At 37.2% G+C, this 27,005-nt stretch overlaps 1 pseudogene; it reads right to left on the reverse strand.

Moving 5' to 3' along the window:
* Positions 1–525: 525 nt before the first annotated feature.
* On the reverse strand, positions 526–12,201 carry LOC147370748 (heterogeneous nuclear ribonucleoprotein U-like protein 1 pseudogene; annotated as a pseudogene).
* Positions 12,202–27,005: the final 14,804 nt, after the last annotated feature.

The raw sequence follows: 27,005 nt of genomic DNA on the forward strand, positions 1-27,005 counted from the left end.
CAGAATTGCACCAAGAAGAAATAAATTTTAAAACCCTTATACTGAGGAACCCTTGAGTAAAGTGTATGCATGTGTGTGGGTGTGTGGGTGTGTGTGCTTCAAAGTTAGAGGATGATGAATAATTTAGAAGAGAAAGATGGTGATAATTATAACAAGTCAAAACAGTTGTTTCTCTATTCGAGTGAGGCAGTAAAAAGCAAATGAACTTTTAGGTTTGTTTGTTTTTGGCCTTCCCATGTAGCATGTGGGAATCTCAATTTCCTGACCAGGATTGAAACCATGCCCCTGCAGTGGAAGCATGGAGTCCTAACCACTGGACTGCTGGGAATTACCTGATGTTGGATTTTTTTTAATTTAATTTTATAATAAGCATTGCCAAGATTTAGTTCTTTAACTATCCAGTGATGGAAGCTCAATCTTATATGTGGGTTAACACACAAAGTGTGACTCTTAGAACAAGGCAATCCACACTTTCCACTACATATTCAGAAGATGAGACATTGTCTCTTTTTGGAAACCAGCATCTTAGAACATAACCTGGGCTTCATCATATTCTTCCTTATATCTGAAAGGAGAGATACAAAAATATAGGTACAGCTAAAGTCTTTTCGTGGAAAATGGTAGCAGAATCTAGAGTCCATCAACGACAGTGGCAGGAATGCAGTGGCTGTGATGCCAGGAGTATCAACATCACCAACTGAATTCCTGAAGGAATCATTGATTATGTTCTCTGTAACTAAGTTTCTTTGTTTCCAGGCTTCCTTCTAAATCTTCAAAATGCTTTTCATGATTCTAATAAATTGCTTCTCTGCTTATGTGAATCAACTTCTGTTGTTTATGACAAAAGAACTTTAGCTAATATTGAAATTTGGCCCAGAAATACATGACAGAGAACAAATCCTTAGGGAAATGGAAGAAATATATGATTCATTTGAGCCTAGATGGATCTGAAGACCCTGAAAACTCCATTAGTATTCCAGGATAGGAACTTGATACCACATGGTATACAGTGATAATTTAGCTAATTAAAGACCCTGTAATCCCTGAGAATCAAGTAGCCATTGACCCAAGCCAAGGAAGGCTTTGAGTCTAATGGGACATAGATTTTTTTAAGACAGAACAACAGGTATCATGAATTCAAGTCTATAGTGTGACGACTTCTTGTAATGGGACTGAAAAATTAAAGTAAATTAAATGAAAAAAAATATTATGATCAAATTCTTAATTTCTTAGCTCAAAATGTGGTAGATTGCAACAATGGACACCAATGATTCCTCTCATGTTTGTATGCTCATGCCACTTCACTCATGAAGAGGTGAGGTCATTTCTTTTATTTTTTCTCCTTTATTCTAGGCTGATTTTGTAACTAGCTTTGACCAACAGAATGAACTGAAAGTGATATATATAAGTGTGCACTATAAGGTTTGGGTTTAGAAGGGCACAGTAGCTTCCTCTTTTGAGATTCAGCTCTATGGAAAAATAGCATGAGTAAGACCTTTGTGAATTCGTGAATTCACGAAGACAGAATTCACAGAGACAGAGAGGCTCAGCCAATCCTCAGCAATGCTAACCACTCCGGTTGAGGCTCCAAAAACATGAGTGAAGCCATCTTGGATCCTTCAGCTCTAGTTATAGCTCCAGCCAACACCATGCAGGAAAGAGACATATCATCAGTGGTAGGCTGAATAGCAATGCTCTAAAGATATCTACAATCTAATCCCTGGAACCTATGAACAACACTTTACGTGGCAAAAAAGACTTTATAAGTATGATTAAATAAAATCATTTCTTGGGAGTGAAAGTGAAAATCAGTTTGTCGTGTCCAACTCTTTGAGACCCCATAGACTGTACAGTTCATGGAATTCTCCAAACTAGAATACTGGAGTGGGTAGCCTTTCTCTTCTCCAGGGGATCTTTCCAACCCAGGGATCTAACCCAGGTCTCCCTCATTGCAGGTGGATTCTTTACCAGCTGAGCCACAAGGAAAGCCCAAGCATACTGTAGTGGGTTACCTGTCCTTTCGCCAGTGGATCTTCGAGACCCAGGAATCCAACTGGGGTCTCCTGCACTGCAGGCAGATTCTTTACCAACTGAGCTATTAGGGAAGCCCTTGGGAGTAAAAGATTATCCTGAATTACCTGCTGGACCCAAAATGCAATCCAAGGATCTTAAAGAGGGAGACAAAAAAGGTTAAAGACATAGTATTAAGAGATGTCACAGTGGAAACAGGAGGCTGGAGTGATAAGAGAAATGGGTCATGAGCCAATCAATGAAAGCAGGGAGCTACTGAAAGTTTAAAAAGGCAGACAAATTCTCCCAGCAAAATCTCCCTAAAAAATCAGCCATGCTGAGTTGGCACTTAGCTCAGGGAAATTAAACTGTCAGAAAATTTTCATTGCTTTAAGATATGTAGGTTTGGTAACTTGTTACAGCAATGAAAGGCAACTAATACAACATCCCTGTTGAGCCCTCCCTAAATCATAGGGCTTCCCAGGTGGTACAGCTGGTAAAGACTCTACCTGTTCAATGCAGGAGACACAAGAAACATCGGCTTGATCCTTGGGTCAGGAAGATCCCTTGCAAGAGGAAACGGCAACCCATTCCAATATTCTTGCCTAGAAAATCCCATGGATGGAGGAGCCTGACAGGGTCCCTGGGATCACAAAGAGTCGAACAGTGAGAAATAATGAATAGTTATGCCACTAAACTTTCATGCATTGGAGAAGGAAATGGCAACCCACTCCAGTGTTCTTGCCTGGAGAATCCCGGGGTGGGGGAGCCTGGTGGGCTGCCATCTATGGGGTCCCACAGAGTCAGACACAACTGAAGTGACTTAGCAGCAGCAGCATGCCACTAAACTTAGAAGTTGTTCTTAGGAAACGATGAATAAATGGAATAGAATGTTAGTGGAAAACCAAGGCTCCTTAAATTGTGCTAAAAAAAACTACCAGTTACAGCCTCAAGGATTCATGTACATTTTTTATTCTATGGATTTACACTTTTAATTGATTTCAGAGTTACCAAGCTTTTTATGCAAAATTTAGTACCCTGTCGGGCAAGAGAATTTTGAGAACTAGAATAGGTATTTAAAGGAAGATTTGGAGACTCCAAGTACAAGAAGCACAAAAATCATTGAGTCTCCTTTGGTTGCCAAAGCAACCTATCCTCACTTTTCAGGGCAGGCAGAGGCTTCCTCACCTGAAAGAGTTACTGTGAAAACTTCCTAGAATAAAAATTTAAGCCAGATGCCAGCACAACAAAGTAAATCCAGAAAGAGGTATTTACAGTGAAACAATTTCACAGATTTGTTATAAAAAGATATAATTTGTGCATTCCATCAGGAAAAAAATTCTGAAAGTACATGAACAAGAATTAAAAAAAATGTAGTTTTATATTGAAGTCTCTGAATATGCTGCACTTACCAAATTATTGCTTCTTCCTGTCTCCTGTGCCATTGCTTTCATGAGTTTTATCGTTATATAGTATATATACTCATAATGACTTGCTATTATTTTTGCTTTAGACAATTATTTTTCAAATTGATTAAAAATCATTTTGAAGTCTTTGACATTTACCTTCATTTTAAGCATGTTTATAGTCTGTCATCTTTGTTTTGCGTGCCTATACAAGTTTCTTTCAGGTATATTTCTTCTATTTGATATACTTTATTATTTCTCATAGTTCAGCTGCTGGGAATGAATTCTCTTCTTTGGCTTCTGAGAAAAAGTCTTTGTTTCATCTTTTTTTAATGAAAGAAAACTAGACTTCATCCTTCAGTACCAAGGTTACATCATCTTGATCTGTGCTACAGTTAGTCCAGAGAAACAATGACTGTTACTCATACCTTTAAACTATTGGCATCATCCTAACAGAATTGAGTAAAGGAAATAGCATGTTACCTGAGACATCTGCATATCAAAAGGTGGTAGGTAAGTCTTATGAATATAAAGGAGACTATTATTCAGTTTAGCTTCTGGGGGTCCAGTGGTCTGGAACTTGTCAGAATACCCAGTACACTTTGCATACTCAACACTCCTGCTGCTGCTGCTAAGTCGCTTCAGTAGTGTCCGACTCTGTGCGACCCCAGAGACAGCAGCCTACCAGGCTCCTCCATCCATGGGATTTTCCAGGCAAGAGTACTGGACTGGGTTGCCATTGCCTTCTCCATACTCATCACTAATAAAGAACAAAAAACCCCCATACTCTTGGTTTTTCTAAATTTTGGTGATCATGTGATATACTTCCAGTTTATATTAGGGCTTGGAAAAAGGGAAGAATTTCCACATTCAGATTGCAGTAAAAGCAGCTTTATCTTTTTACATCCTTATGATTCAACTCATAAAATCATGATCCAAGAATCTACAGCTGATCTTGCATTGTAAGAGACCATAGGAATGACATCAGAGGACACTGGGCTCTTGGAGCAAAGTAATGTTTCATAAGCAACTATTTTCTTTTGGCTCTTGGCTATAAATTAAGCATAGACAGAGGCAGATCTCTGGACCAGGGACACCAAGTAACTATACAAAGTAAGCTGGCCATAATATACATTATGATATCTATCTAGCCCGAATACTGAACTTGCCTAGCAATAATTCATAATTAAAAAAAGAAGTATCTGAGACCAGACATAAGCTGGTTCTGAGACCACACACATTTAGTAAACAAACTGCATTCACTCCTGGCATGCCCTCTCTGGCCATACTAACATCTAAGCTTTCTCACATAATATACACTTCTGGAGAGCTCTCCAGTATCAAATGACTGAGAAGAAAGAAACCTGAGTATTATGTATGACAGAAATAAAATGAAAAATTTAATAAGATGGTATACTCTGATTTAAAATGTCTACAAAGAAGTTACACTAGAAGATTGAGTAATCAATTCAGACATTTCTTTCAAAAGGCAGAATTTTGAGTTGTATGTCTAATCCTCTGTTTCTCCTAAAAGTGGCTTATGGCAAACCTCTGCATCAGTATGTTGGCAGAGGCGAAGGTCTGGCCACATAACAAGGAGGCTGTAAGAAATACAATGAGAGGATTAGTATCAAACTTGGTCTGGCGGGGGTGTTTCATTTAAGATTGTGATATGGAAGACAGTATGATGGATGCCTAACACTGTTACCCTGAATGTTGGGAAATGTATGATACAGGTGGAAAATGAAGAGGAAAGAATAAGAATATGAATGATAAGAAGAGGATTCTAGGATTCTCTTTTATTGTCTTAGTCTATGATCATAACAAGTGTTAAAATTTAATAAAAGCCACTACGGCACTATAGAAAAAGCTTTACCAAGGGCTCAGATCACTTGGGAATGAAGTTTTATCACATCTCTAAGCTGACATCCCTGTCTGGTAAGGACAGAGAAGCATAAAAACAGTGTTCAGAAGAAGGAAGTAATAAACACCATCTATAGATGTTGTCGTTGTTCAGTTGCTAAATTGTGTCCGACTTTTTGCAATTCCATGGACTGTAGGATGTCAGGCACCTCTGTCCTCCACCGTCTTCTGGATTTTGTTCAAATTCATGTCCATTGAGTCAGTGATGCTATCTAACCATCTCCTTCTCTGCCATCCCCTATGAACCTACTTCAAGTTAATTAAATCAAGTGTGGCCTTCCCAGGTGGCACAGTGGTAAACATCTGCCTGTCAATGAAGGAGACACAAAAGATGCAAGGTCAATCCCTGGGTTGGGAAGATACCCTGGAGTGGGAAATGGCAATTCACTCCAGTGTTCTTGCCTGCAAAATTCAAAGGACAAAGGAGCCTGACTGGCTACAGTCCATGCGGTCACAAAGAGTCAGACATGACTGAACACACACAGGGTATATATGTTTTCTAACACTGCTCTAACAAATTGAGACAAAATCAGTGGTTCACTGTAATCTCTACAGTGGTTTTCAACTAAGGCAATTTTTCAACCACCACTCTCTTCCTTCCAAAGAGGATTTGACAGTATATGGAGTGATTTTTGTCCTGATTTTGGTTGGGGAAGATTCTACTGGAATCTAGAGGGTAAAGGCCAAAGATTTTTCTAAACATCCTAGAATGCACAGTACAACTTCCCACAACAAAGAATTATTCAGCCTGAAATATCAACAGTGCCAAGGTTGAGAAACCCTGATCAGCCTGTACATTTTCAAAATGTATGCATTATACAACAAATCTAAAGCATATTTTTCTTAGATATGTACTTATGTTTTTGTTTGTCAACCAATGACAGCAATTTAATAGGAACCATTGAAAAACCTGTTATCCTCAGATGTTAAAATTTTCAGAATATTTTTTTAAAGTACAAGTGAAGATAACTGATTTATATATATATGTATGTGTGCATATGTAGATATTTAGTTTTTGTAGATGTCAAATATCACAGTCATCAGGGCTGAGTCCATAGTATAAACAATGGCCTGTTCTACTTTGAAGTATGCTTTTGCACTAAAAAATATGAAAATTTCATCCTGTAGCACTATAAGATTGCCTATTGAAGAAGCAACCTTAAAAAGTTATTGACTACTTCAAGTAGTAACTCAGGTAATATCACTAAACCACATGAGACATCAGGAAGCCTCTAAAATTCTCTACCAAAAAGTATCATACTCTAACCTCGGTAATGCACTGTAGCATATAGCGGAATGAGTTTATAATTTCAAAGCAACCCTAAGACCTAAAATAACTCATTTCTTAGTTTAATTATATTTTCTCTTGTTCTGTGTTCAGTGTAGAAGAAAAGTAGCTGGTGCTTGTCTTCTGGAAAAAATATTTTCTTACTCTTGAATTTTATTATTAAAAACACTTCAAAAACTTCTTTTCTTTAAAATCCTGTACTTTCTCAAGGCACACTGAAGTTTGATACATTATATATCTGAAGATTTGAGCTAGAGTTGATGTATAAGAAAGTGCTTCAGATATTCAACCATCTGCCTGATCACTAAAGAGCCATGTTCTTAATTGAACTAATCCCTTTTATTTTTAAAAGTTAAACCTTCCAAAATGAAACCATTTCCTAAGTCAAGAACATTCCCTGAAGATGTTTCTAGTGGAGTCGAACACTATTTCCTATACTGTACTTCTAGTAAAGATAAATATAAAGCGTAAGCAATAACCCATAATAGAATATCAGTGCAAGTTTTCATCATAGTAGGTACAACAAAAAACTGTAACAAATTCAAATATATATAGACAATTTAAATCAAATTGACTAGCATTTGGATATAATCAGTCATGGGCATGAAATGCTTTTTAATCAGGTAATGACTTCATTAAACATGGTTAATCACACACCACCTTGAACTCATTTTCTAAATATAGAATTAATTATTTAAATTACAGCAATTAAAGCACACCAGTCAATGGGGCTGGATTCATATTTAAAACTACAGACTTGCCAAAAAATCTAGTCATCATTTGCACGAGATGGAGCATGTATTGAGTATCTGATAATTTAAGAAAATCAACTTCTGAATCAAACAACACAGTGGGAGTAAAATATAGACAACCTTGGATAGTTAGTTCTTAGCCAAATCACATAATAGACTTACAGAATTAAATAAAGCATAGAGAATATAACTGAATCTTGAAAAAACAGTTCACTTGGCATTTACTTATAATTTATCATTCTTTTTTCAAAGATGGTATACTTGTTTCTTTATCATAGGACAATAATCAAGTCAGATAGAGTAGAATACAGGTTCCTATTCCATACAAAATCAACAGATATGTAGAGAACATTTGCTCAGTGTATGGTACACCAGATAAACAAATGATGTACAACTTCCTTGGGAGATTTTAAATCCATTTTGGAGTGCTAGATATAAAATAAGGAAAGCTACAGATAGTATACACTAACAGTCAGTTGAAGAGGCTGTGGGGCTTTCTGTAAAGAGGCATACTTGGAAAGCATACTTCCTTGTAGGTCAACTAGAAATTCAATTGGATTCTGTTTCACTGCATTCTCTACATGGTCATTCTTGACCACTTTAACACTGAGCTGCTGCTGCTGCTAAGTCGCTTCAGTCATGTCCGACTCTATGCGACCCCACAGATGGCAGCCCACCAGGCTCGCCTGTCCCTGAGATTCTCTAGGCAAGAACACCGGAGTGGGTTGCCGCTTCCTTCTACAATGTATGAAAGTGAAAAGTGAAAGTGAAGTCTCTCAGTCGTGTCTGACTCTTCTCGACCCCATGGACTGCGGCCTACCAGACTCCTCCGTCCATGGGAGTTTCCAGGCAAGAGTACTGGAGTGGGATGCCATTGCCTTCTCCTACACTGAGAAGAAGAGTTTATTTTCCTGACTATACTTATTTATGAACTCACAAAAAAGAGGTTACATATGGTTCAATAAATATTTAGGAAATGGAATGGAGCATATTGCCTTAAATTTACTCTGTAAATTTAAGAGTTTTCAGTTATAACAATTTAAGAGTAGTAGTTATTCTGCACAACACTTGCTTTTTCATCATTTGCTGTATCACTTAATTATCTCATACTTAATATTCTGACTACTAGGTACATCATGAGCAACGCTGGGCTGGAAGAAGCACAAGCTGGAATCAAGATTGCAGGGAGAAATATCAATAACCTCAGATACGCAGATGATACCGCCCTTATGGCAGAAAGTGAAGAGGAACTAAAAAGCCTCTTGATAAAAGTGAAAGAGGAGAGTTAAAAAGTTGGCTTAAAGCTCAACATTATGAAAACTAAGATTGTGGCATCTGGTCCCATCACTTCATGGGAAATAGATGGGGAAAGAGTGGAAACAGTGTCAGATTTTATTTTTGGGGGCTCCAAAATCACTGCAGATGGTGATTGCAGCCATGAAATTAAAAGACGCTTACTCCTTGGAAGGAAAATTATGACCAACCTAGATAGCATATTGAAAAGCAGAGACATTACTTTGCCAACAAAGGTCCGTCTAGTCAAGGCTATGGTTTTTCCAGTGGTCATGTATGGATGTGAGAATTAGACTGTGAAGAAAACTGAGCACCGAATAATTGATGCTTTTGAAGTGTGGTGTTGGAGAAGACTCTTGAGAGTCCCTTGGACTGCAAGGAGATCCAACCAGTTCATCCTAAAGGAGATCAGTCTTGGGTGTTCATTGGAAGGGCTGATGCTAAAGCTGAAACTCCAGTACTTTGGCCACCTCATGTGAAGAGTTGACTCATTGGAAAAGACTCTGATGCTGGGAGGGATTGGGGGGCAGGAGGAGAAGGGAACGACAGAGGATGAGATGGCTGGATGGCATAACTGACTCGATGGACATGAGTTTGGGTGAACTCTGGGAGTTGGTGATGGACAAGGAGGCCTGGCGTGCTGCAATTCATGGGGTCACAGAGTCAAACACGACTGAGTGACTGAACTGAACTGAACTGAATGGACATTATAATATGTATCCAGCAATGTAACAATTTTTTTCAAACAGTTTAAAGCTACTGGCATTATCTGCAAAGGCATCAAGGTACATAAATAACTTTTACCCATTCTTTGAAATCTTTTACCTAAAGATTTCATGTAAAAAGAATTCTTGCAAATTCACAAAGTGTTTTGTTACATAATTCTTAACTTCCTTGCTTTCATTACAGCAATATTTTCTTTATTAAAATGATCAAATATGTAGACAAAAATAATCATATTTACTTCTTAAGAAGTAATAACTCAGTAACATCATGTAAATATAATAATAAAATATATAACACATTTCTAAGGAACATCTCTTTTTCATGTGCTATTTGTCATGTAAAAATGTTAGAGAAGTCAGCATGCCTTTTTTATTTATCGATATGAGCTATTCCCACACTGTGCTTTAAAATGAATAGCTGTTGCTAAAGAAGTTAGGCAAAATAATGATAATATAATTAACAATAATTTTAACTTCATCTCATTTTTACCTTATACCTCAACATCAGGCATGAATTTTCTTGCTCCAAGTGTCATTCAAACCTGTATTTACAGAATATTGAAGTAATATTATTGACCTAATAATTTAGCTTAATGGGAATTATGCTTCATTATCATAAATTCATAAAATTCTACTGAACAATTTTAGGGAAAGTTTTTCTGAAAATACTTCATTATAATAAATCAAGAAGAGGAAACAATATGAAAGAAAAGTTCTACCTTCTTGCCCTTGTAAAACCCTATTTTACCGAAGCTATGTGGCATGTATCAATATTTTTTTCTAAGAGAATAGAATATGATCATGATGAACTGTAACTAAAACAAGTAATACATATTAAATTCCACCCTGAAAATTAATGTTTTCATATATATGTTTGCCACACATAATATAAATGCATTTTATTATCTACCCACTGAATACTGTTTAGCTGCATAGTAAATATCAGGAACTGAAGGTATCCTGGTGAATGTATCAATATATAATGTCTTTCCAGATATATCATTATCTTTAAAAAGGAGTAATTGGCTCTGTAAATATTTATGGAATTGCTGTCATTTGTTGATTCAGTTGCTAAGCTGTATCCGACTCTTTGCAACCCCATGGACTGCAGCATGCCAGGCTTCCCTACCCTTCACTATATTCTGGAGTTTGTTCAAACTCATGTCCATTGAGTCAGTGATGCCATCCAACAATTTCATCCCCTGTCACTCCCTTCTTCTGCCCTTGATCTTTCCTAGCATCAGAGTCTTTTCCAGTGAGTCAGCTCATCACATCAGGTGGCCAGAGTATTGGAGTTTCAGCTTCAACATCAGTCCGTCTGATGAATATTCAGGGTTGATTTCATTTCGGATTAACTGGTTTGATTTCCTTGCTGACCAAGGGACTCTCAAGAATCTTCTCCAGCACCACAGTTCGAAAGCATCAGTTCTTTAACACTCAGTTGTTTTATGGTCCGGCTCTCACATCCATACATCACTACTGGAAAAACCATAGCTTTGATTATACAGACCTTTTCAGCAAAGTGATGTCTCTGTTTTTTAAAAATGCTGTCTAGATTTGCCATAGCTTTCCTTCCAAGAAGCGTCTTTTAATTTCATGACAGCATCACTATCCACAGTAATTTTGGAGCCCAAGAAAATAAAATTTGTCACTGTTTCAACTTTTTCCCCATGTATATGCCATGATGTAATGGAATTTATGGAATAGAATACAGCTTTTTTCTTCTTTATTTCTTCATTTATTTTTAAAATTTTACAGTGTTGTATTGGTTTCTTCCATGTGTGTGAAGTTGCTCAGTCGTGTCCGACTCTGCAACCCTGTGGACTGTAGCCCGCCAGGCTCCTCTGTCCATGGGATTCTCCAGGCACGATACTGGAGTGGGTTGCCATTTCCTTCTCCAAGGGATCTTCCCGGGTCTCCTGCATTGCATGCAGATGCTTTATCCTCACAAAGCAGCCAATTACATCATTCTCTGCAAACTTGTCTCCATAGTTTTCAAAGCGGCCATTGGTTGACTTCTTCCCAGAGCCTCCGTAGCCATAGGAGAAAGGCTCTTCGCCTAGCTGAGTGCTGCAAGAGTCCAGGGACCAACCAATGCGGACCACGTGTGGGTCGGGCTATGTAGACGGAAGGTGCTTCACAGAGATTTCTTTATTGATCGTCATCTCAAAGCACACACGGCCCCTTCTGACCCTGTAGCTGGCACGGGCTCCTGACCACAGGTGTGCAAAGCCTTCAATCATGAGCCGGTAGCCACTACTCCCATCTCGGGCCACCTTGAAGTGGAGGTCGCAGTTATATGTGTCAATGGCCACAAGGGTGTCATCAAAGTCATCTTTATCCTCTTCAGCCCGAGGCTGAGGAGATCGCCCCCTCCTATCCTCTCGGTGCTCAAAGTACCCCCGTCCCTGGTTTTCTTCATAAAGCCTCTTGCGACTCTGGAATTGCTGTCTGTCTGGTTTGTGTTGAGATGCTTCAGGTGGGAGGAAGCTGGTGGGTGCTTCTTGCTTCATCTCTGTCTTCACTTCTGGGCAATAGGCCTGCTGCTGTTGGTCCATTTCCAGTAGTTTCCTCTTGTAGCCTGATTCCTTCTCTTGCTTGATGACCTGTGTCTCATAGAATTGGTTCTGCATGGTAATATTGTCCATGACATAATGTCCGGCCAGCCCCGAGTAGCCGCCAGGCTCCGTGTGCAGCTGCTGCCTGGGTGGTGGTGGCTGCGCGGTCCCCTCCAGCTCGGAGCCCTCCTCAGTCTCGACCTCCTCGTTGTTGTGCCCGGGTTGCCCCGGTTCATCGTCAACAATACAAATCAGTCATAAATATACATATATCCCTCCAGAGCCTTCCTCCTCTCTCTCCATCCCATCCTTCCAGGTCATTATAGAACACCAGACTGGGCTCTCTGCACTACACAGTGATTTCTCACCATGACAATGACAATAACTGACAATGACTTTATATCAAAAAACTAAGATAATATTCTGACAGACTTTGCCAATTCATTTTCTCTTATCCTTTCAGGATGTGAGTTAAGAAGTACAAGAAAGAACAAAGAGAAAAGTAAAGTGTAGATGGGTAATAATAACAAAATAAGAAAATTTAAACACATTTTAGAGTTAAAATTTGACATTGATAAGTGTATGATTTCACAAAGTTGCTAGTGAGAATTAATTAAGAGAAGTATGCCATCTTGTCTGTCAATTTCTTCCACACTTTAAAAAAAATTATTTACACCCACTTGGTATTAAAGGACATCATTGCTAAAGCCCTCATTTGCTTTTCCAGCAATGTCAAAGTTCTCTAATCACCATTAAACTCTGAAAGAGCTTTATTATATTGAATCATTTTCAGAATTGTATGTTCTTTGAAATTGAGAAGTACTTCTCTAGAAAAAAAGCCAAGCTGCTACACTTAGTAACTACATATCCACTTTATTTGGGATTGGAATGAAAACTGACGTTTTCCACTCCTGTGGCCACTGCTGAGTTTTCCAAATTTGCTGGCATATTGAGTGCAGCACTTTCACAGCATCATCTTTCAGGATTTGGAATAGCTCAACTGGAATTCTATCACCTCCACTAGCTTTGTTCACAGTGATGCTTTCTAAGGCCCACTTGACTTCACATTCCAGGATGTCTGGCTCTAGGTCAGTGATCACACCATCGTGATCATCTGGGTCATGAAGATCTTTTTCTTCAGTGTATTCCTGCCACCTCTTCTTAATATCTTCTGCTTCTGTTAGGTCCATACCATTTCTGTCCTTTATCGAGCCCATCTTTGCATGAAATGTTCCCTTGGTATCTCTAATTTTCTTGAAGAGATCCCTAGTCTTTCCCATTCTGTTGTTTTCCTCTATTTCTTTGCTTTGATCGCTGAGGAAGGCTTCTTATCTCTTCTTGCTATTCTTTGGAACTCTGCATTCAGATGTTTATATATTTCCTTTTCTCCTTTGCTTTTCACTTCTTTTCTTTTCACAGCTATTTGTAAGTCCTCCCCGGACAGCCATTTTGCTTTTTTGCATTTCTTTTCCATGGGGATGGTCTTGATCCCTGTCTCCTGTACAATGTCACGAACCTCAGTCCAAAGTTCATCAGGCACTCTATCTATCAGATCTAGGCCCTTAAATCTATTTCTCACTTCCACTGTATAATCATAAGGGATTTGATTTAGGTCATACCTGAATGGTCTAGTGGTTTTCTCTACTTTCTCAATTTAAGTCTGAATTTGGCAATGAGGAGTTCATGATCTGAGCCACAGTCAGCTCCCAGTCTTGTTTAGAGCTTCTGTATAGAGCTTCTCCATCTTTGGCTGCAAAGAATATAATCAATCTGATTTCGGTGTTGACCATCTGGTGATGTCCATGTATAGAGTCTTCTCTTGTGTTGTTGGAAGAGGGTGTTTGTTATGAGCAGTGCATTTTCTTGGCAAAACTCTATTAGTCTTTGCCATGCTTCATTCTGTATTCCAAGCCAAATTTGCCTGTTACTCCAGGTGTTTCTTGACTTTCTATTTTTGCATTCCAGTCCCCTATAATGAAAAGGACATCTTTTTTGGGTGTTAGTTCTAAAAGGCCTTGTAGGTCTTCATAGAACCGTTCGAGTTCAGCTTCTTCAGCGTTACTGGTTGGGGCATAGATTTGGATTACTGTGATATTGAATGGTTTGCCTTGGAAACGAACAGAGATCATTCTGTTGTTTTTGAGATTGCACCCAAGTACTGCATTTCAGACTCTTTTGTTGACCATGATGGCTACTCCATTTCTTCTGAGGGATTGCTGCCCGCAGTAGTAGATATAATGGTCATCTGAGTTAAATTCACCCATTCCAGTCCATTTCAGTTCACTGATTCCTAGAATGTCAACATTCATTCTTGCCATCTCTTGTTTGACCACTTCCAATTTGCCTTGATTCATGGACCTGACATTCCAGGTTCCTATGCAATATTGCTCTTTACAGCATCGGACCTTGCTTCTATCATCAGTCATATCCACAGCTGGGTATTGTTTTTGCTTTGGCTCCATCCCTTCATTCTTTCTGGAGTTATTTCTCCACTGATCTCCAGTAGCATATTGGGCACCTACCGACCTGGGGAGTTCCTCTTTCAGTATCCTATCATTTTGCCTTGAGAGTTGGACTGTGAAGAAGGCTGAGCGCTGAAGAATTGATGCTTTTGAACTGTGGTGTTGGAGAAGACTCTTGAGAGTCCCTTGGACTGCAAGGAGATCCAACCAGTCCATTCTGAAGGAGATCAGCCCTGGGATTTCTTTGGAAGGAATGATGCTAAAGCTGAAACTCCAGTACTTTGGCCACCTCATGTGAAGAGTTGACTCATTGGAAAAGACTCTGATGCTGGGAGGGATTGAGGGCAAGAGAAGAAGGGGACGACAGAGGATGAGATAACTGGATGGCATCACTGACTCGATGGACGTGAGTCTGAGTGAACTCCGGGAGTTGGTGATGGACAGGGAGGCCTGGCGTGCTGGGATTCATGGGGTTGCAGGGAGTTGGACATGACTGAGCAACTGACCTGAACTGATCTGATCTGATCCACTTTCTAAATTATAGTTTTCAAAACCTGAAGCTGTAAGATTAAATTTTTAAAATAAGCTGTCTTATCTTATGATAAACTGTAGTGTTAAGAGTCATTTTTAACATTCCTTTCCTCCCTATACACAGTAAAATATAATTGATTATTCATAGTACAGAGCTTCCCTTTTTGCTCAGGTAGTAAAGAATCCACCTGCCCTGTGGGAGATCTGGGTTCCATCCCTGGGATGGGAAGATCCCCTGGAGAAGTGAAAGGCTACCCACTCCAATATTCTGTCCTGGAGAATTCCATGGACTGTATAATCCATGAAGTTGCAGAGTCAGACAGGACTAAGTGACTTTCACTTTCATTCATAGTACAACATTAGGGAATCACGTTTGTACATTAAAGATTTTTTACATCTTTAAGTGTGTTTGAAATATTGTGCTAAGCTTTTTACATTTTCTAGAATTTTTCTTATTATTTTTATTTTGCATGATAAAATTTATATATGTTAGGTAAGGCAAACCTTTTTTCCCTATCAATTATAAATTTTTTCTGTAAATAGAGATGAGAGGGGATTTTATATTGTTAGTTATGGTTTGGTAGAGGGTATTATCCCACCACGTTTATTATTTTCAAGCTTTAGAAGGAATATGAAGTTATTCATTGACCTTTCTCTCTCTGATTTTGTGGGCAGTAAGTAAACATGTGCTATGACATGAATTATATTGGAGCCCTCACCCCTAGTACTTCAGAATGTGACAGTTTGGAGACAGAGCCTTTAAAGAAGTAATTCAATTAAAATGCAGTTGTTAGGGTAGGCCCTTAATCAACATGGTATCTTTGTAAGAAGAAGAGATTAGGACACAGACAAGAATATACAGAGGCACCATATGAAGATACCATCCATCCAAGCCAAGGGAAAGACTTCAAAAAACAACTCCAGCAAACCCTTGATTTCAACTTCTAGCCTCTGAAACTGTCAGAAAATGAATTTCTGTTGTTTAAACCACCAGTCTGTATTTCATTGCTATGGTAGACCTGGCAAGCTAAAACAAATGGGAAAGAAGAGAGAAAAGTCTCTGTATTTTAAATGGATCTACTGGAATTAATTGATGGAAAATCTGTTGAGCCAATCACCCATTAAAAGAAAGTAGTGATGCACAGTATAATGGACCATTGCAGATCTGATAAAGTGAGAAGTTAAAGGATCTTAATGGGATCCTAGGATTTTAACAAATTCAGATCTTACTCCTCAGTAACTTACAGGGTCATTTTTATATCTGGGTCTAAAGAGTGAAGAATAAATATTTCAGAAAAGTCAGAACCCTATTGAAAAACAGTCCAGAGGAGAAAAGGCAGTATTAGAAATTATTTGAAAATTTACATACATGAAAAATGTCCTTAAAAATATTTTTTGGATAAATAAGTGATCCAAATAAAACGATAATGAAGCAAGGCACCTCAGTTTTGTATTTACCACTTGAAAATACATCTGTACTTTTTGTACTTTATTTTTTCCTCTTTCCTCTAAGAAGATAATGTAATTAAAAAACACACAAGAAATATTCAATATATATATTATTTTAAAAATATTCTTAGTAATTAAGAATATCATTTAAACTCCATTCTTCAATATTTTTCAAATGTTCTGTTTGTTCTTCCATACTTAGAATAAAATCACTGATATTTGAATAAATTTATTATTGAATTAAATTCAAGTTTGATATATGTTAATCATAAAGTTTTGAATTTAAAACTCTATAATTTGGACAGAATTTCAATAGAATATTTACATAAGTTAAAATTAACAAATGAGATTTCACTGAAAGTGTCATGGGTCACAAAAACTCAAATATAAATAGAAGTTTGGTTCAATAAAATGCTGAGAAGCCAGATGTGTAATTTATAAACACAAGATTAAGAATGTTCCTAATAATCACTGACTGACTTAATAAAGGAAATCAGTCCTGAATATTCATTAGTAGGACTGATGCTGAAGTTGAAACTCCAATACTTTTGTCACCTGATGCTAAGAATGGACTCATTGGAAAAAACCCTGATGCTGGGAACAATTGCAGGCAGGAGGAGAAGGGGACGACAGAGGATGAGATGGCTGGATGGCATCACTGACTCGATGGACATGAGTCTGGGTAAGCTCTGGGAGTTGGTGATGGACAGGGAAGCCTGGCGTGCTGCAATTCATGGGGTTGCAGAGTTGGACATGACTGAGTGACTGAACTGAACTGACTTAATAATCATCAAGCAAGCAGAAATGACTGCAGGTATCTTAACAAACCAGGGATTTAATATAGGAAATCACATGCTTATAAAATTTACAAAAGGATGACTATTGATTGAAGAGAAATTAGGAAAGGTCAAAATCAAAGGAATCTACCACCAATGAACCCATCTGCTACTAGCACCAAAGCACATGATATGAAACTGCTGAAAAACTAGTCCTCCTGTCTTCCCAAATATCTACCTACATTTGCCAGAGGAGAATGACAGACTCCCCTATCCTGTCTTCTATATCTCATTCAAATGGCCTGCAGCGCAAGAAAGAGCTTTGAAGATGGTGCTGGAAATCAACCGACAACTTCCAGAATACTTATTAATAAATCTGAAAGTATTGTTGAGCCAAGGAGAAGTGTTTAGCATAAAATATATACCACTTGGATTTTCATTTTATTGTACTATTATTAGGAGAAACGTGTTAGTTGACATGGTATCTCAAAATGCTCCAGTTACACAGTAGTATCCTTGCTTAATAATTAAATATGTCTATGCATGTGTGTTAGTCACTCAGCCGTGTTCAACTCTTTGCGACCCCATGAACTGTAGCCTGCTAGGCTCCTCTGTCCATGGGATTCTCTAGGAAAGAATACTGGAGAGGGTTGCCATTTCCTTCTCCAGGGGATCTTCCCAACTCAGGGATTGAACCTGGGTCTCCCACATTGTGGGCAGATTCTTTACCATCTGAGCTACCATAGCCACTTTAAATATATCTATCTTGAGCCTTTATTTCAATGTAGGTTGGGAAACCAAGTTTTACCTCTACTACCTCAAGATAAAAGGGCAGGACTAATGTTTATGTGTACTTTTGCACATAAACACATACACATGTTTTATGCATATTTATTATGTATAAACTCATGTTTATTTTAGGTATATTGATGTATATTATGTATATTTACTTTTTAAATGTATATTCATGCCATCTGCAAATAGTGACGGTTTTACTTCTCTTCCAATTTCAATGATTGAATTCTGCCATTTGCAATAGCATGGATGGATCTAGAGAGTATTATGCTTAGTGAAATAAGTCAAAGAAAGACTATGTTATCACTTATACATATAATCTAAAATATAAAACAAACAAATGTATATAGCAAAACAAAAACAGACTCATGGATATTGAGAACAAACTAGTGGCTACCAGTGGGAAGAGGGGGTTGGGAAAAGGCAAGATAGGAGTATGGGATTAAGAAACACAAACCACTATATAAATAAAGCAGCAGCAAGAATAGAGTGCAGGTATAACACAAGCAAACACAAAGAAACATAGCTATCATTTTGTAATAACTTTAAATGGAGTATAATCTATAAAAATTTTTAATCACTATGTTGTACACCTGAAATAAATATAATATTCTAAATCAACTACATTTCAGTATTTTAAAATCAAGGCAAAAATAATAATAAAATAAAATCTAATTTAAATGTGAAATAGCAAAAACATTTACAGGCTATATAGCATGACTAAGAATATATTTTCTTTTTACCTTTTACCCATGGCCTTGCCCCACCCCCAAATCTTTATTCCCCCCATGGCTTTCTCCATGAATTCAACTTTAGCTGAATCCCACTGTGAAATAAAATAGGAGATTTTTGAGTCCTGTCTGATGTTGTAATCAAATAAGACACTGCGATTTTAAGTGGGCATTGCAAATGCCAAGCTTCAACTAAAAGAACCCAAGAAGAGACTCTTTACACCTAAGAGTCTAAAGCAGAAAACCCAGGCATTAGGATTTTCTCCTATCCATCACTTGCTATTGCACATTATCTCCCAGCAACAGCTGGTGACACACAGACGCCGTGCCTTTAGGAAAGCTCTCTTTTCCCCCTTCCATCTGTTTCAGTCCACTTACTTCGGAAATAAAACACTGCTTTACTGGTCTGCTTACAACATCTTATCCACAATGTAATTTAAATCCCTTCAGTTAAGGGAGGCAGATTTTGCATTCTGAGGGTAGTTTTCTTTTAAAAATGAGCTGAACATTGAGGTCTTCACAACTTGTTGGTCAGATAGAAAAATTTTAAAGGTAGTATTGAAAGCTAGGATGCTTGTGCTATCAAAAAAGAGCAAGGATAATATGTAAATATGTTGGAAAATAAAATATACTGATTGTATTTCTGAGTTTGAATTTAAACTTGGGACCAGTATTTGATGTTCACTAGAGAACAGCAATGGAGAAGGCAATGGCACCCCACTCCAGTACTCTTGCCTGGAAAATCCCATGGATGGAGGAGCCTGGTGGGCTGCGGTACACGGGGTTGCTAAGAGTTGGACACGACTGAGAGACTTCACTTTCACTTTTCACTTTCTTGCATTGGAGAAGGAAATGGCAACCCACTCAAGTGCTCTTGCCTGGAGAATCCCAGGAACAGGAGAGCCTGGTGGGCTGCCATCTATGGGGTCGCACAGAGTCGGACATGACTGAAGCAACTTAGCAGCAGCAGCAGCAGAGAACAGCAAGGATTTGCAGATTATATGTCTCTATGTTCCATGACTCTTGTTTGGGAAAAAGCAGTGGGCATCAATGAGTGTGGAAGCAACCAGACAGCCCTTTGTTGCTTCTTCATACCTTCACCTTTGGTTTGAATCTCCAGCCATGAAGACAATAAGACTTTTTACTTTTCTTTTCTTCTTATTCTTTTTTTGTTTGTTTGTTTAATTGTGACCTCTCCTCCCATGATTGATGAAAATGCAGGCTCTAGAGTCAAACTGCCAAACCCTGAAGCATGATCACCATTTATATGTGACCTTGGGCTAATTATTCACTGTTTTTAAGTCTCAGTTTCTTCATCTAAAATATACATACCTAACTCATAGAGTTGCTATAAAGATTAACTGTTACCAGGGTTTCCCTCATAGCTCAGTTGGTAAAGACTCTGCCTGCAATGCAGGAGACCCCGGTTCGATTCCTGAGTCGGGAAGATCCACTGTAGAAGGGATAGGCTACTCACTCTAGTATTCCTGGGCTTCCCTTATGGCTCAGCTGGTAAAGAATCTGCCTGCAATGCAAGAGACCTGGGTTGGGAAGATCCCCTGGAGAGGGAAAGTCTACCCACTCCAGTATTCTGGCCTGGATAATCCCATGGACTGTATACTCCATGGTGTCGAAAAGAGTCAGACACATCTGAGCGACTTTTACTTTCACGTCCAACTGTGAGGATTCAATGCAAGGTGGTATAAATATTGCTGTACAAAAAAAGATCTGTACAAAATCTGTACTGTACAAAGATCTGTACTGTATAAAAAAGATCTTCATGACCCAGATAATCACAATGGTGTGATCACTCACCTAGAGCCAGACATCCTGGAATGTGAAGTCAAGTGGGCCTTAGAAAGCATCACTATGAACAAAGCTAGTGGAGGCGATGGAATTCCAGTTGAGCTATTTCAAATCCTGAAAGAGGATGCTGTGAAAGTGCCGCACTCAATATGCCAGCAAATTTGGAAAACTCAGCAGTGGCCACAGGACTGGAAAAAGTCAGTTTTCATTCCAGTCCCAAAGAAAGGCATTGCCAAAGAATGCTCAAACTATTGGACAATTGCATTCATCTCACATGCTAGCAAAGTAATGTTCAAAATTCCCCAAGCAAGGCTTCAGCAATACGTGAAGCATGAGCTTCAAGATGTTCAAGCTGGTTTTAGAAAAGGCAGAGGAACCAGAGATCAAATTGCCAACATCCACTGGATCATCAAAAAAGCAAGTGAGTTCCAGAAAAACATATGTTTCTGCTTTACTGACTATGCCAAAGCCTTTGACTGTGTGGATCACAATAAACTGTGGAAAATTCTGAAAGAGATGGGAATACCAGACCACCTGACCTGCCTCTTGAGAAACCTGTATGCAGGTCAGGAAGCAACAGTTAGAACTGGACATGGAACAACAGACTGGTCCCAAATAGGAAAAGGAGGGCATCAAGGCTGTATATTGTCACCCTGCTTATTTAACTTATATGCAAAGTACATCATGAGAAACACTGGGCTAGATGAAAGCTGGAATCAAGATCGCCAGGAGAAATATCAATAACCTCAGATATGCAGATGACACCGCCCTTATGGCAGAAAATGAAGAAGAACTAAAAAGCCTCTTGATGGAAGTGAAAGAGGAGAGTGAAAAAGTTGGCTTAAAGCTCAACAGTCAGAAAGCAAAGATCATGGCATCTGGTCCCATCACTTCATGGAAAATAGATGGGGAAACGAAACAGTGGCTGACTATTTTGGGGGGGGCTCCAAAATCACTGCAGATGGTGACTGCAGCCATGAAATTAAAAGACGCTTACTCCTTGGAAGGAAAGTTATGACCAACCTAGATAGCATGTTCAAAAGCAGAGACATTACTTTGCCAACAAAGGTCCATCTGGTCAAGGCTATCATTTTTCCAGTGGTCATGTAAGGGTGTGAGAGTTGAACTATAAAGAAAGCTGAGTGCAGAAGATTTGGTGCTTTTGCACTGTGGTGTTGGAGAGGACTCTGGGAGTCCCTTGAACTGCAAGGAGATCCAACCAATCCATCCTAAAGGAGATCAGTCCTGGGTGTTCATTGGAAAGACTCATGTTGAAGCTGAGATTCCAATACTTTGGCCACCTGATGCGAAGAGCTGACTCATTGGAAAAGACCCTGATGCTGGGAAAGATTGAGGGCAGGAGTAGAAGTGGATGACAGAGGATGAGATGGTTGGATGGCATCACTGACTCAATGGACATGAGGTTGGGTAAACCCTGGGAGTTGGTGATGGACAGGGAAGCCTGGCATGCTGTGGTTCATGGGGTCACAAATGTTCAGACACGACTGAGTGACTGAACTGAACTGAATACAAATATTGCAGAAATAATGAGATATTCTTTTCTCTGGGTTACTGTGATTCTCATTTTTGAGAAAAGAGACCTTCTTTTATTTTTCTTTTGAATTTAATCAGTTTGTTTTTGGTTTAGGGATGTGAAAATAATAAAATCTTATACTAATATTGATAGTTTTAGAATTACAGTGTTTTCTTCTAAATTCATTATTGCAACAAGCTAATTTTGTCCACCAGAGACTAAAATTAATGTTTATATTGATATTTTCTAATGCACTGTATTATTTTTTCTGTTTCTGATTTAGTGGAAATTTTTATTTTTAAACTTTTTAAAAATTACTTTGTAGTGCATATACTTTTTGGCTTATTTTCAAGTGAGCGCTTCTTTGTCTGGTATGGGAATTGGAAAATGCATGATAAATTCATTGTTTTTGTTTGTTTCTAAATTCAGGTGTGATTTTTTTCATAAAGCAATTAAACACATGAATAATAAGCTATTTAAAATGTATTTATTAATTTTCCACTAAGGAGAGTTACTCATTGTTTGTCACAGACTGTTATGAGAATTGTTATTCTGCTTGACTCTGAACTATGGACTGTCTACTCAAATCAGTATGTGGAAGTCTAATATGAATCTCAATATTAATTGTCAAAATGAAACTATTGGTTCTACTTTTCTCCACAAAAGCCCCCAATTTCTTTATTCCCAAAACTCATTAATAGCACTGTCATTCAGCAATTGCTTAGGCAAAACAAAATGCTTTATCTGTTTCCTTCAGGCTTCACATCCAATCTGTCAGTAAATCTTGCAGGCAATATATTAAAAATATATTAAAATTCAAATTACTTGTCACCATTTCCATCTCCATAAGCCATAATCATCTTTTGAATGGTCTACAACAGCTGCATTTTATGTTAGTCAGAATTGGCCTGTTCTGTTTCATACATTTTGCAAGGCAAGAAATTGATTTTGATTCTCTTAAACACATAATACATGAGCCCATTATAATTTTTAGCTTATTCAAGCAGCACAAAAGTATATTGAGAAAATGTGGACGTCATCTCTCACCCTGCATATCTCTTTACCACTCCAGAGGAAACATGATTAAATTTTTAATGTATATCCTTTAAGACTTTTCCTTTTTTCTTATACAATAATATCTGTGGTTCTTAATTTAACTAGGGTGATTCTGTCTCCCAATGGACTTTTAACAGTATCTGGGATCAGTTTTTGTTTTGTGATGATTGCAAAGGGTTGTAACTGGCATCTAGTGGGTAGAGATTAAGGATTTTGCTAACCTTCTACATTGTAGAAGACAACCCCCACAACAAATAATTATTTGGAACAAAATGTCAAGAGATGTCATTTTCAAAAGGCTGTTTTTATGTTCTTGCTGTTGAATTCAATGTTTATATTCACAGAGTTGTTCAACCAATTTTAAAGATTTTTTTTAATTTTTTTTTTTTTAATTAAAGTATAATTGCTTTATAGAATTTTGTTGTTTTCTGCCATATATCATGTTGGTATTTGGCAGATATAAAATTAAAATATCTATCTATCTATCTATTTGTTAAATTATATATTTCCCCTTAAATTTTCTCAGTTTTAGCTTTGTGTATTTTGGGCACCTATTGTTATGTCCATATGTGTTTATAACTTTTATCTTTTCCTGATAGATTGAGACTTATTACTATGAAATATGCCTGTATATTACTATTTTTATTGTTCTTTTAAAGTCTATTTATCTGACATTGGTAAAATTACATCAGTTTTCTTATGATTGCTGTTTCCCAACCTCTTATTTTTAATTTATTTGGATATTTGATTCTAAAGTGCATAGTCTTTAAGTTGTATGTAGCTAGATTTTTTTATCCAGTTTCACAAACTTTTCATTTTGATCATATTGTTTAATTCACTCTCACTTAATGTTATTCATGTAGTTGTATTTGCATCTTCCGTTTTATTTTTTGTTTGCTATATGTCTCATGTGACTTTTGTTCCTATACTTCTTATATATGAATTTTTTGCACTTACTGAATATTTTCTGCTGCTACTGCTGCTGAGTCGCTTCAGTCGTGTCCGACTCTGTGCGACCCCATAGACAGTAGCCCACCAGGCTCCCCTGTCCCTGGGATTCTCCAGGCAAGAACACTGGAGTGGGGTGCCATTGCCTTCTCCAAATATTTTCTAGTGTTATGTTTTAACTCTTAATGCTTTTTCACTCTATATTATTTTAGTTATTTCCTTAGTAATTGTTCAAGAATTTACCATATATATCTCAACTCATCAGAATCTACTTCTGATTTATATTAACTTCAATACAATACAGAAATTTTGCTCCTATATAGCAAGTAGTTCCTAAATAGCTCTCTTTCCTTGTCCTTTGTGTGCTATTACAGTTATACATACGTTATTCACCAAACAATGCATTGTTATAATTATTAACTTAGATAATTTTTTGTCTCTTAAAGAAAGAGAGAGAAGAAAGGAGAATAGGTATGCACTGAGCTCATTTTCATTTCTACCTATCTAAGTGATGATATTTTTATCAAATGTATTGCCTTTATTTCTTTAATAATTCCAACAACACAGTTTATAGGTATATAAATATAGACATAGATATACATGCAATTGTTTTTTAAATTAAAAATAGAAAGATGTAATGTGTATTTGTGATGGTTTCTATAATTACATAATTATCTTTACCAGTGTATTTTGTTTTCTGTTGATTTGTTTTTTAATTACTATGTAAGTTCACTAGATTTCAATTGAAGATAAATTAACTGCAAATTTATTGGCGTTGTTTTGTACACAACAAGCCATTTTTCCCTTGTTACTTTTAAGATATTCTCTTTTTAGTTTCAACATTTTCACTATGATATATCTGTGTATAGATTTCTTTGCTTTTGTACTATTTGCAGGTTACTAAACAACTAGAATGCATAAAATTATTTTTTTTGGTCAAACTTGGGAAGGTTTCAGTCATTATTTTTTTGATTATTTTTTTTTCTGCTCCTTTCCTTCTCTCACTCCTAATAAATTAAAATTATAAGGTCAAACAGAAAATATGATAAGAAAGGATAATGCATGATTAAGATAAAAAAGAAGCAAAAGTCATCTAACAATTTCTTTAAAGAGACAGACTGGTGAACAAAAGAGTAACATACTAGAAGGTTTATACAATAAGCTAGCATGCTAATAGCAAGGTAAAATAAAGGTTACTGAATATAATTTTAAAAACAAATAGCATAAGAAAATTTTCACAATGCTAATGACTATTTGTATTCTAAACAGATAGCAAAATTGATTATTTTAAGTTTAAACTAAAACTGAAATACATATCCAGGTACTAGGTTATTATATTACATCCCCATTTAACCAGCTAAAATTTTCAGGAGATGCAAAATGAGGAAAAGAATTGAGAAAGATTCATAAAGTTTAGTTGGCAAGAATATGAAAACTAGAAATGTATCAATTTCAAAATTATTGAAAGTACTAAGAAGTCAGACTTCTTATTTTTCCAAGTTTTTAGTATACAATTATAATGAGATGAAGAAGATGATTTATTCTCAGTTTTCCACAGGGTTAAATTATAAAGAATGAAAAAGTTATATCTAAATATAATGATATGATGGTTCTTTAGTACCTAATATTAGCTTTTTATGTAATTCAGTTGAATTAGCAACTATTGAACTTTTAATCTGTTTCATTCCCTAGTAAAGGAACTCAGAAAAAGAGAAAGAAGATGCAGGTCCTGCACTCAGAGCTCACAGTTCAAGAACAGATGAAGATTAAAGAATAAATCTGTCATAATAAAATGCTTATAAATATAACCAAAAAATCATTCACAAAATACAATATCATGAGTATGTTTATACTTATTATTAAGATTTGGGACTCTTCATGAAGGAATAAAATGTGAGTTATGTTAAGAAGAAGAGACACAATTTCTCAAAGGCATAAAGAAGAAAAGACTTTTCCAAATATGTGAAGAAATATGTTCAAACAAACAAAATTATGAAAAACTTGAATGCAAGCAAAGATTATAGTGTGGTTGAGAAGAGAAGACACGATAGCAGATAGTATCAGGCCAAATTGGAGATCAGAAGCCAGGTTATAAATAATCTTCTGTAAAATTTCAATAATATATTAAAAATAGGCTTTAATGCTGAAGAATACAAATGTTAATATGTATATTTCATAGCAAGCTATCATGGTATGGTTATCATTTTAAAGAAGTTGCTCTGAAAGCAGCATGTAGAACTATAATGGGTAAAATTGAAAACAGGGATCCACTTAGATGGCTAGTGCCATAACTTGGAGAATTATTAATGATAGTGTAAGATAAAGTTTTATCAGAGAAGGCAATGGCACCCCACTCCAGTACTCTTGCCTGGAAAATCCCATGGACAGAGGAGCCTGGTAGGTTGCAGTCCATGGGGTCGCTAAGAGTCAGACACGAGTGAGCGACTTCACTTTCACTTTTCACTTTCATGCATTGGAGAAGGAAATGGCAACCCACTCCAGTATTCTTGCCTGGAGAATCCCAGGGACGGGGGAGCCTGGTGGGCTGCCATCTATGGGGTCACACAGAGTTGGACACGACTGAAGCGACTCAACAGCAGCAGCAGCAGCAAGATAAAGTTTTAGAATTTTTGTTCAGGAGAAGACAAAGAGATATTAAAGTCACAGAATGGAATGGACTAACTGCCCACCAGTAAAAAGTTTCCATTAAAAATTTCTAACAATATATATATGAATTGATGACTCTTAAGATCATATTTATGTAATTTCCTCAAGATGTGTTCAATAGCTCAGGTATAGAAACTAAGAGGATGGATTGCACAGTTGAGCTTTCCAGATACACACAAAAGAAAGTAGAGAAGCAATGGAAAACTCTCTTGTTATACATGTTTTAGTCCCAAGGAATTTACAATATAAGAGAAATAATTCAAATGCTTTATTTACAGCCTGGTGTAGAGTAATT

The sequence above is a fragment of the Bos grunniens genome, chromosome 6 (genome assembly GCF_055505025.1).
Source record: "Bos grunniens cultivar Pamir isolate PY7600 chromosome 6, Bosgru_T2T1.0, whole genome shotgun sequence".
Lineage (NCBI taxonomy): Eukaryota > Metazoa > Chordata > Mammalia > Artiodactyla > Bovidae > Bos > Bos grunniens.